We start from the raw sequence: 12,161 nt of genomic DNA on the forward strand, positions 1-12,161 counted from the left end.
ATACTGCAGCAAACAGCCAGCTGACGTGCACAAGCTCAAACCCTAGCATTACGTTCGCACAGATCTTGACCAGCTGAAAGAGCAGTCATTTCTAGTTCATTTGTCAATACTCATGCCCTAAGATCCAAAATGAAAAGCATGACTGAATGTGCTACAGAAACCAGAGTAACACTTAAAGTGATAACAGATCAGATTCTTTTCCAGCAATTTGATTTAATTCTCTGTAGTCCATACAGAGATGCTGTCACATTTTATGTGATGAAATAGTGATATCCAGGGACTGACTGGCAGAGTTATGCTTTTTGATACACCTCCTCAGTGATGCATGAAATATCTTCTCTCTTTGTTCTCTTTTTTTCTTGGTAAATAATGCCGTGCCTTTTAAATGGATGGTTACTCTTAAATTTCAGTCATTTACTGAGTACTGCAAAACTGCATATATCCATTTCAGATCAGAGTAATTCCCAGCTCCTGACCAGGAAATTTTAATTCCTTGCTGCTTCTTAGTTAGATGTAGTAGTGTCTGTGTGTCATTCGTGTGTCCGTCCCCCCCCCGAAAAAAATCCATTGGGGCCTTATTTTCATTTTGTTCTCTCGCATTTTCTTCTGCTCTAACATTCATCAGATCTACTGGCTTGCATTTTGTGCCTGGTTTGTCTGTTAGATATGGTGGCTTTTATCAGATGTTCACTTGGAAAATGAACAGGGATTCATTTTTATTTCAAGTCTGTGAGGACCATAACAGTTGAGGGTTCTGACTCATATTCAGAGGCAGTTTCAGACTGAATGCTGAAATGGCTCTGAACATAGAGAGAGGGTGACATGAGATGTGTTTTTCCCGAGTGGCAGCAATTTTCAGATTAATATAGCAGTGTTAGTCGCTCTTAAGTTTATCGCTGCGGATATCTTATGACTATGAATTGCAGTTGCTTAAGAAGCAGTTCACACTATTTCTCATCTTTTCTTTGCAAGAAAGCCACCACAATCATGCAGCTGTTATTATGGTTTCTGCCCCAAAGGAAAAACAATCTCTTAAGGTTATACAATTTTGGTTCACATAGACCATATTTTTAGAGGGGATATCCCAAAGTATTGCAAAATATGTTCCTGACACTGATTGCATAATTACTAATCACAATGAAATTTAGTGGACCTTTGTCTCATTAACTTGCGTGGTTACTGAGAACTTATTGTTCAAATTCTACAGACCCATTTCAGCCTAGTTCAGAGGGTATATCTTAACCAGCGAGTGTTATCATTAACACTTTGGTGGTTCACATCTTTATCCTCTATTTTGAAATGTTTTTTGCAAGCCTGATCTTTTAAGCATCCCAGTTGGCCTGCTTGCATTTCATAGTTACTCTAAGTTGCTAGTTGATATTCTAGTTAAGTGTAAAATAATCCTTGTAATTCCCTCGACTTCAGATTTCCTTCCTCCATTTCCTAGTTTGGAAAACTTCATTGGCAGCTGTGATCTGGCAACATTACAACAATCCTTTGTGATCATTTCCCCCAGACCGTGGCTAATTTATCTCAAAGTCTGTGTTGGTGTATTGCTGCTTCTGGGGCACAAAAGACCTCCATAGAGCCTATGACAATTTCAGTAGAGTTTCTTCTTTCCACCAAGCCATATTTTTGCTGTGAGTTGTGACAGCTAAGATTGTGGTTGGATGTTCATTAAGCTTGTGTCTGTACATTCACAAAAGATCTGACAGTATAAATTTGGTTCCCTGGTGATCACATGGCTAAATTTCTGTTAAATTACCCTAAGTACACAATATAGCATTTGTGCCAGCTAATTCACCCACTTGCTGCCTAGTATCCTAAAGTGCTGCCTAGTATCCTGAAGTGCTTTACAGTTCTCCCGTGCTTCATGAGATGCCAGCCCAGCTGAATTCTAGGAATGTTTGGGAGCAATATTTCTAAGGAGTTGGCTTCTTTTCCCCAAATTAGATCCCTCTTTCCAAAAAAACGGTGTTGCTGCCAAAAGGACACTCCTAACTTGCTATTGCCAGGGTACTTCATAATCTTTTCCTTTTCACTTCCTGGATGCCACTTTCAGACCATGCTGCAGACGTCTTCCAAGTGGCTCTTCAGTACTAAAATTTGCAGTAGAGTTTCATGTAGATTCCTTCTGGAAATAGCGTTGTCTACTCATTATAGACTGCATACAAGAAAAGAGGGAGCATACAGGAAAGCAGTTACATTAGAGGATTTGCCTAATTTCTAAGTAAGTTTTCAGATTTCGTGAAACTGCATGAATTGCAGATGAAGAGTTCCCACTCCACAAAGTATCTGGATGTGAGTGATACAATGCCTAGTGGCATGAAGTACGCAGCAAAGATGAGAAGAATGTCAGCAGAAAGAACTTCAGAATGGTAGAAGTGATGTTCTTGGGTATCTGTAAACAAGCTCATCCACTATCTGGCAAGTTAGATCACCGCATAACTCCTGCTTTTCCATTGCCTGTCAGGGCAGAAAAGCTGAAAGCTAGCACTGTGATGTGGAATGTGTCACCTGCCTGTTGCTTTACAAAGTGCCCAATGCACACTGCTTTCAGATGGTGGATGTAGAGAATGTCATAGTAAATTTTGCTCAGCTCTCACCCTCCTCCATTTCACAGGGTTATTGGTGGAACATTACCATCTTCAGCCCTTCAAGCAGAGTTGTTTTCATAGTTTTAGCTTGGAGGTGGTCAGCACAATTCTTTTAGTGTGACAAAATCAATGGATTTACTATTCTGTCCTTGTTACTAGCTGATCTTCAGTGCGTTTCATACCTTTGTTCATGAAGTAGCCTAAGTCATCACTGCTTTCATCATAGTTTGACTGCCAGAAAGGAGGCTTCATAAAGTGAGTCTAGAAACAGCCTCTGTATCAGGATCTCATTTTACTGCTGTATTGTGCACTAAATTTGTGAGTGTAAGGGCGAGCAGATGGCTGAAGCCTGGGAGTAGGAAGATGAGATGGAATCAGTGCCTGCTATGACTTGTTCATTTGCCCGTGGAAACCAGAAGGGCCAAAATATGAGGGATTCTCTGGCAGAATGTTTTATGCAAAATAGCTAGCTACTTTCTGCTTATATATATGCACTTGCTGATTTGAAAGCAATAAGCTTATGCATTATTTGATTCAAAGCAAGAGGAAGAGGTCACAGCTGTAGCTGTAAGTGCCATCATTGCATACTTGCTTTCTTGTAGGTCTCTCAGTCATTATCCCAATCAGCTCCTGCCTCTCCTTTACAGACTTTTTGCACATTCATATTATTTCTGAGAAGACATCTGAGTCTTCCTGTCCAGCTCATAGTCTTGCCCTTCTAGTTCTAGAATTGTCCAGTCAATCACAATCAGACTCCCTTCTCAATCCCAAGTATGCTTGCCACCCTTTTATCAATAGCAGGCTGTTTGGCCTTACCCACAGGCAAGAAAATAGAAGTGACCAGTGCTCCTGCATCAGCTTGACAGGAGGAACCTTCCTCTCTACTACTGTGTAGTTGCTGTTGCTCTCCTCTCTTGTTTTAGCTGGGACTAGTGGTAAGCTGTGCCTGTTTTGGAGATTTCAGGATCTCAGATCAGTTTTCTAGAACAATGACTAGCCCCATGTGCTAGGTGTAGGAGACAGGTAGGCAAGACTGCTTTATAGTGTCGGGAAGCTGTCTCTGCTTGCTTCTAGGATGGCTTGTTCCCTGATGAAGGGTTAGGATGGTTGAGGGAAAAGCGGGAGGAAGGATGCAGCAAACAGTTGATCATTCAACTGCTTATGACCACCCTCTGACGCCATTGTCTTGCATAGCTTTGTGCTTGGCCAGGACAGCCAAAGTGTACTTCAAGCCAAATGTACCTTGGTGTCGCTGATGTTCATGGGTACTGTTGCATTATAAACTTCTAGACAGACTGTCAAGAAACCTGTTCTCCCAGGAAATATTGTAGAGATGTAGTTTCATATTTCCAAATTAAAGGTAAATTGTAGTGTCCTTTGTGCCTTACAGGGGGTTCAGTTCCCTGGATTGAGGAAGACAAGAAGACACAAACTCTGCATAATTTAGATTATCTGTGTGATGGCCTGGCTTTGTGTCAGTGCTTTGATTCACTTGTCAGTATTGCCACTGTTCAGTTGGGAACTAACACAAGAGAAAGGGCTGAAACATGAGAGATGAGAGGCTGAGAGGCAAGATCCACAGCAAGTCAGGACTACGTGGCATGGCTAGGCTAAGGCAGCCTGCCTGCTGTCTCTCAGAAAGTGGAATGGTTATGTCCAGGCCAGCCCTAAATGAGCAGAGTTAGCCTACCCATGTCTTACAGCAAGAGGTGTCTCTGCACACCAACGATGGATGGCTGGATGTGCAAGGCTGCCAACTGGCAATGCACCTAGGACTTGGCAGAGTAATGTAGGCTTGATGCCCAAGGCTAGAAAAAACTTCCAGGGAAAAACTAGCCATGAAAGGAGGCTCAAAAGCCCCATGACAATAGGAAAGAGGGATGAGAACAGCCAAGCTTGTTCCCCTAGATGGGCCACATCAGACTGTAGGAGGCACTGGTGCCATGAGGAGGTACTGACTGGTGAGAACTCAACTTCCATCCAGTCTTCCTTTCTCACCATAATTGTAGCATCGTCCTTGTTTTCTGGCTTGAAGGAGGTAAGCTACCCTTGGAAACACTACAGGACAAGATTTTCTTCCCTATGCAATCCCCACTTCATTATGACATGGTATCATGGTCCCCAGGCCAGGATGTGGTCCATCTTTCCATATGGGAGCATGACACCCCAGGTCCTTGGCTTGGCAAAGGTAAACCCTGACATGAGAAGTCATGATCTGAAATCTTCCTTTCTAACTTCATGCCACAACAGCTAACTGCATACTCTGGAGGATGTTTTAATTGCTGAGAAGCCTTGTGAGTCATGAGATCCTGAACAGGCTTTAGACTTCTAGGTGAGAAACCACACTGTAAATTTCCTCATACGGTGAAGGTGATGGCTAGTGGGCCAAGCCACCAAAGTGACAGAGCACGAAGCCCTGACCGCGGGACTGTGGCAGACCCGCAAGCACACCAGGCCCCCCAGGAGCTACTTTTCCTGCACCTCCTCAGCTCTCACTTATTGGGGCTTTATTTTAGGGCCCACGCGTTGCGCCCCGGCACGCTGCGCTGGCGCGGAGCGCCCCAGCCTGCCCCGGCCGTGCCGCGGCCGCTCTTGTCTGGCAGCCATGCCGGAGGCGCCGCCGGCGGCCCCGGGCTCCCGTGCGGGTGGCAGCCGCGCCGCGCAGGGGCGGGCGTGGGGGGCGGGAGCCGCGCGGCACCGCCCCGGCCCCGCCGCTGCCGCCGGGAGCCGGCAGATCCGGGTCTCGTGGCGCGGGCTGACGTGTGAGCCGGCCCGAAGCACGGGGCCGAGCCGCGGGGCCGCCTCTGCCAGCCCGACCGCGCTGCTCCCGTCCCCGCCCGAGCCCCCGCAGCGGCGGCCAGAGCACGGTGAGCGGGGGCACCGCGGCGGGGAGCGGGAGGGCATGGCCGGGCAGAGCCGGGCGGGTGTCCGCGGACCCCCCCGCCCGTCGCTGCCTCCGCCGAGCGCGGAGCGGCGCGGCCCCAGGGGGTGTCCGAGGAGGGGGACGGGGGTAACAGCAAACCTGATGAAGTACGGGAACGTACCCGCTGCCGGGCGGCTGCCTCGCCTGGAGCCCGGGAAGGTAAACACCGGGAGAGCCGGAGCCATTCCGCTCTCTTATTGGAACCGGTGAACAGCCGCTGGGCTTCTTTACAGCTGGTCTGACTCGGGGTTTTAGTGCAAAGTGGCACCCTTCTGTCGGATTGGTTTTTTAAGGGATCTCAGTGCGATACTTTGAGCCAAAGGGTTTTAGCTTTATGTCTGTAAAGAAGCTGGCAGTGGCATGCTGACACTGGGGTATGTGCTCCCAGGCTGCTCCCCGCTTTTTGAGAAGTGGGAAAAATTGGACAGTATCTCGTGAAAGATAATCTCGGGAAAAGGACCACGTCACACTGCCATTAATTGATTAAAGATAGGATTCCTGCCAGGAACTCTTCATACGTGTGCTCCTAGATGTGATTTGTAGCAGATTACAGTGTCTGCCTTGAACACCACAAAATACCGTCCGCGGTCACTCCTCCGCAGTTGTCAGCCCTCCAGGTTCCTCAGGTGTCCTGCCCAGCAGCTCAGCCGCTCCGTCCATGTCAGCTCCGAGGCCTCAGCTAACCACCACTTCTATGTGAATGTGGTGCGTGACCTGCATCCAAAACTAGTTTCCTGGCAAACACCTGTTTGTCCAGTCAGTCTTCAGGACTAGGTGATAGATGTAGGTGATAGTCCCTAGGTGTAGGGACTGTGTCGTACGGTGGCTGAACATCCATGTCTGTGCATGTAAATAAATATCCAGTTTTTAGAGGTGAGGACAACTAACTTTTTTGGTTTTAACAGCTTATTAAATTAACGTTATTAGTGTGCCTGCTGGGGAAGGTGCGTATCTGCAGTGAGCATTAATGGATTATGTTTTAGAAGTCTTTACATGCCTAGCTATTAGAATACTATTCACCTTTACCAATTTCTGTTACTTTCCAAAAGCAGATAGCAGCTCAGAAAAATCAAAGTGAGAAGAAAAAAAAAAAAGTCAATCTTACTTTTGATTTTTTCCTATACAGAGTGAGAGAGAATAAATCCTTGATAATTCCATCTAATTTGTGTGACCTGTTGAAGTGAAAGAAAGCAAGCTATTGTCGTCAGTCACTGATTTAAAAATGTGACCCTGTCACTGACAACGTAGGTTGAAATTGTAGAAACACTTGGCAAAACAGAAGTGGGTGTAGTGTTGGCAGTGCATTAGTTGGTTCAGTTCTGAGGACTGTTCCTTCCCGTGCCACTGAGGTGGCTGAGCCCAGCCTCTTTGGTTCTTTTTACCCCGTTTTTATAAAATACAAGATTTACAACCCGTGCCTAACTCTAGAGTGGTATAAAGTCCTGTATTTTAAGTAGTTTAAGATCATTTTGTATAAGGAGCTAAATGAGTGCAAAGCCCTGCTGGATGTTATTGGTCATTCCATGAAGTACTGTTGCGTGTGCTTCTCTGGCTGGCAGGGACGTCCCTGACCCACTCAAGACCACAAGCCAGGAAGGTCTGCTTTAGAACTGAGGTGGTAGTAGAAGCTGTTCTGGAGCTCTGGGATGATTTTATTTTAGCCTTGTACCATGCACATTGTGATAGTTTTTCATAAGGCGCAAAATAAGCTTCAAGTCCAGTAAGGCTCAAGTGCACAGCCTGGTTACATGGGCAACATTCTGCAGTCCATGTTCTTCTCTCATTCTAAGGGAAAAATGAAAGTAACAGACTTGTTAAAGAAGTAGTCAACATAAAAGCAGTTTCAAAATGCAGTATGGTTTTAATCACTCTGTAACTATAGTACTTGCTTTCAAAAGGTCAGGTTTTGGTTTTAGAGAAAGTTAGTTTCTAACTGACTTCTTGTTTTGTTATTAACTTCTCATTTTTACTTTCATATATTCAGACTTAAGAATTAGTGATATGTGAATGTTATTTGCTTAACAGATATGTAATAAAACAAAGTCTGTATTAGTGTTTCAGAATTTTCCTTCCTAGATATTTTGAGTACTTGAAATACAATATTGAAGAACAAATTTTATCTCTGCTGAAGTTCATCATAGCATTAGTGAGCCTAACAACATCATGAGTCTTCACAGAACCAGTACAATGAAAGTAGCAAGATCTTTCCTTTCTTACAAGCATGTATGAATGGAGAAGGTGTACATTGCCCTGACAAAACCAAGTATCAGACTCTCACTCTGTATGTTTTGAACATTTATCAGATTACTTATCATAACAAATAGAAAATATTTTGGCAGGTACATTTATATATAGAAAAATGGGTAATATCTGCCCATATTCTGCTTGGGAAGCAAATCAGAGAGCCTGTGAGCCTGCTTTGTATACATGTTATTATGTTTGTGCTTTGCATACACACTATTACACTTGATGTTAAGCATGTTTTCCATTTAACTACTAAGGCTATAGATTCAGTTTATTAATATGTAAAGATCTATCTAGTTCATGAGGTACCTGATACTGCAAGATGCTGAGTGCTTCTTGGAAGAAGAAGCTCCCAAATCCTCCATAAATAAGTACAGTGGAAGCTAGGAAAGCTTTGTAAGATTATACCACAGAGCCATGTCCTGCAGTCCTGGTTAAAGTGAAAAAAAAAAAAAAAAAAAAAAAAAAGAAGAAGAAGAAAACAGGAAAAGTAATTATTTTTCCAAAATAGCTTCTGCTTCTATGCAGGTAGCTTCCCCAGTTCCCAAGGAGCCTCATTTGAAGAAAGACCCCCTAGGTCCTTATTGTGAAGGAATAGAGTTAGGGATATGAGATGGATCAGCCTGTGTTAGCTATCTTAGTCTTACTTCTGCTGGACTTCAGTACAGTGAAGGAGAGTAGTCCTGTCCTCCTCTTTCCATCCTGTCACCTATGCCACAGTATTGATGGGGGCAAGAAAAAAGTCCTTTAGTAATGATCAATACAGCTTTACGTGGAAGGTTTGAAGGTGCTTGGGGAGCAGCCTCTGGCGTGATTGAGTGGTTGTACATTTGCATGGTTATTAATTGAACAAATATGCTTCAGAGGCTTTAGTCGAAGTGTTTAGCTGGTATTTTTACAGATAGTGGAACAAATTAGACCCATTTGGGTGGGAACAGATAGAATTACAGTTGATAAAAGTTTCCCTCATTAAGATCAGTTCTGATTCTTCTGCAGTTTTGCATGCATTAAACCCATGGCTTTCCGGATCTAAATATAGTTTTATTCTTAGTTTATAAAATTGCTAGACAGAGGTCAGATTCAGAGCAATGAGCTTTTCTACAAAAGAGAAGATTTTTATCAGAAAGAACAGAAAAGCTGTACAAAAATGTAGCACCAGCCATTTGTATGATACAAGCAGCTGCGATGCTTTATTTGTTGAATCTTTGTTAAATAGATTCAACAAATTTGTTAAATAAAGACCTCTAATAATAGAGCTTTGGTCTTTTTTGTTCATATACTCACATGTATGTATTCATATATTTCCTGTTGGTTAATCATAAAAGCTTTATTTTTAGCAAGGCAATATTTTTAGAGAACTTGATAAAACAGTTTATGTCAGTTTTCATACACTAAAAAGTTAGTTTAGGAAAAAACTCTCCAAATGAAATTACATGAAGATGTAAAGAAAAGTTGGGGGTTAGATCTTCAAATAGTTGGACTAAATCAAGTGTGAAACAAAGCTTTCTGGTGTGAGTGGCCTTAGTTTAACAAGAATTCTTGAACAAGTGGTTACAGTGTCCTTAGGGGCTCATCACTTTCATATCTAGAGTCATTAAATGGTGCCTGTCATTAAGCACCCCTGTTAAAAATACTACATAAAGCTTTTGTCAGAGAGCTCCATGAACTACAGGAGTATTCTTATACATAGACTTTTCTTGAGCCATGAAGATTGTACATTCTATGTACATTAGTACATAGAACAAAAGTGTCTCAAGATGAAAAATACCTTCTTTCCTGTGGGATAAATGTGGAGCTGAAGGTGAGATACATGTTACAAACTAATCCTGATCTTGTGAAGTAGTGCCATAGATTTTCCTTATGGAAATTAATGCAACAGATTTAAAAATCTGTTGCTAGTAGATGCAGGGGAGATTTGTATAATTTGCATAGCACTTTCCTTTTGATAATCTACCCTGTGAGTCTGCTGAATGAGATGGATGTTATTTGCTGGCAAAAACTGGGTCATCTTTTAGCTAAACATATGTAAATAAGCAAGCCCAGAAATCCTGTTAATTGCTACAGATTCCCTCTGGTATAAGTACCGATTAGAAATATCCTAATTGATAAGCTTCAAATTGTTTACTGCAGGTATGTAGAAAACCTAATTCAACTTCCATTGAAGTTGAAGACAGGCACCCGCTAGCTTCAGATAAAATTTGCTCTGGCCTAAAGGGGTTGGGAGTAGGGCTGCCAGGGAATAGAGCTGCCTTCATCCAAAAATTGAAAATCCTGCTATCTTTCTCAGCATGCTGCTACCCTGCTAAATCTGTTAGCTTGGTGGCAAGTTATTAGAAACATATGTCGTCCCTGGAGAAAAAATAATGAAAATATCCCCAAGAATTTCAGTATAGTTTTGTGTTTTTATGTTATTGGAGTAACATTAAGTAACATTAATTGTATTTTTACAGTTTTAAGGATTTAGGAAGGTATTTTGTAACCTAAACAATTGTACTCTTGATAAACAAGTCTCAAAGAACTTCATAGCTCATGGTTTAGGGCTCCACTTGCTAGCTCAATATGGTGGAAAAGCTTTCATTTTTATTTCTTTTGAAACTGTACGTTTTGTGAAGGAGTTAATAACAGAATTTTTTTAATCTTTATTTTTGCAAAGAGATGAAATGTTTGAAAACTTCTGAATGATTGACACCACCACCCCACCCCCCAAAAAATACTGCAAAATAATGAGTTATTGCAGGTCACCTGAGCTGTGGCAGCTGCCTTAGTGCTCATGACTAGCTCACGGCAGCTCTGGAGTGTCTTAGCTTAAACCTTTTTCTCTTACACGCTAAGCAAAGTTGTGTTGGCTCACTGTTCCCATGGGTTAAGAGCATGTTTGTGGACCATTGCCACATATTAATCTCAATCTCAATTTGTAAATCTTGGAACAAGGACAGAGCTGTTTTATGGATAGGTTGCATAGTTTGTTATAGGAACATATTCTCTTTCCATACTTAAGTCTTTTAATGTAAATTATTGGGTTTGTGTTACGAAGCTGAAAAGTCAAGTGCAAAACATTTCTTGGCCAGGGTAACCAACAGCAAGTTGGTTTCTCTGTTCTACTTCCATGGGGAGGCTTGTGCGAGATGCTCATCTCTGCTGTTTTCCATCTGCAAGGGAGTACACTTTATCCTTGTTTCCTTGCTAAAGTCTGTCTCCTGAAAGGCCAGTTCCTGTTTAATGTGTAGCCACTTGCTCAGAATCAGGCCTGCCAAGCCATGCCTGGTCAGCATGGCACAGCATGGAAGTCCTCTCAGTGCTCGTGCAGGAGTGCCCATATTCCACATGTGTTCCTTCCAGCAGCAGTGTATCACTTGTATGGCTGCAGGGGTGCTGAATGTAGGAGATTGGTAACTGTGGCTGGCGAATGGGAAGAGGAGTGTCAAAACAAGCAGTGGGGCAGTCTGTAGTACCAGACACACTAACCAAGGGCAGGAGAGTAAGCACATTTGCCTAGGAGCTGGCTCTTATACTTGCCACTTCAGTGGAAAATCCTGTTAATGAGAGTTCTTGCCTTACTGAAAACCACAGGAGAGAGTTCCTGGCTTGTTTGGTAAACTGGTTAAAATACAGTGTGTTAGTAATTTTACAGAGGATAGCCTACCCTTTTGCATTAACGTGTGTCAAGTGAAGTGATTGAATTGCCATTAGACATTCAGTGCAACAGAAATAACTCTGTTGTCCTAGACCATTATCACAGTCTCCTACACTACAAATAAATGTTAAGGTGAAGCTGAAGCATTTACTTAGCAGAAATAAGGTATTATTCTTGGACAATGTTCTGTGTCATTGACATCTTCTCTTTATTAGCTTTCATATTCCAAAAGATTTCTTCCATAAAAATATCATCATTTTAATGAAAGGATGACCAAATGCTGACAGCTGGAGTTTGGCAATAATATTCTGTATCAAATACCAGTAAATGAGTTCTAAAATAGCTGGACTGCTTTTTTGGTCCATGACTGGATGTGCATAATTAGCTCCTTTTCAAGTGTGTTGCCCAGAAAAAATGTTAAGCCACCTGCATGGGAATAAGTAAAAAAGCTTTTTTTTTAGCCTTGGTGGGTCTTATTTAGCTCCCCTGGGGAGTTCAGTTTGGATCACTGACATCAGCCTTACAGCCGTAAAACCTGAAATCTCTCTTCACATATTGGCAACTGGCTATGAAAAGGAAGGTGGGAAACAGTACTGGTACCGTACAGGGTTTTAATGTGTGTATTCTTGTCCTTTGAGAGTTACACTTGACACTGACAAGCCTTAATTAAACTGAAAGAAGCATCTGTGTAATCTTCTATATTTGCCTGATACCCCATTCTGCATTGAATTGATGTACCTCAGCATACCTGTAACCTTGGTTA

The 12,161-nt window shown here is 42.6% G+C and overlaps 1 protein-coding gene across 2 annotated transcripts in view; it reads left to right on the forward strand.

Annotated features, from left to right (window-relative positions):
• SMIM14 (small integral membrane protein 14) overlaps positions 1-12,161 on the forward strand; it is a 54,720-nt gene that overhangs the window by 7,664 nt on the left and 34,895 nt on the right. Inside the window, exon 1 of one of the 2 annotated variants that reach the window (XM_057407568.1) lies at positions 5,277-5,464. The exons of the other annotated variant lie outside the window; for it this stretch is intronic. The gene's annotated coding sequence lies outside the window, so the exon portion shown is untranslated. Of the gene's footprint in view, positions 1-5,276; positions 5,465-12,161 lie in introns of those variants that run through there. 2 annotated transcript variants of the gene reach the window in all.

The sequence above is a fragment of the Pezoporus wallicus genome, unplaced genomic scaffold (assembly GCF_028554395.1).
Source record: "Pezoporus wallicus isolate ANWC-B61680 ecotype Strahan unplaced genomic scaffold, APGP_CSIRO_Pwel_v1 contig_2492, whole genome shotgun sequence".
Lineage (NCBI taxonomy): Eukaryota > Metazoa > Chordata > Aves > Psittaciformes > Psittacidae > Pezoporus > Pezoporus wallicus.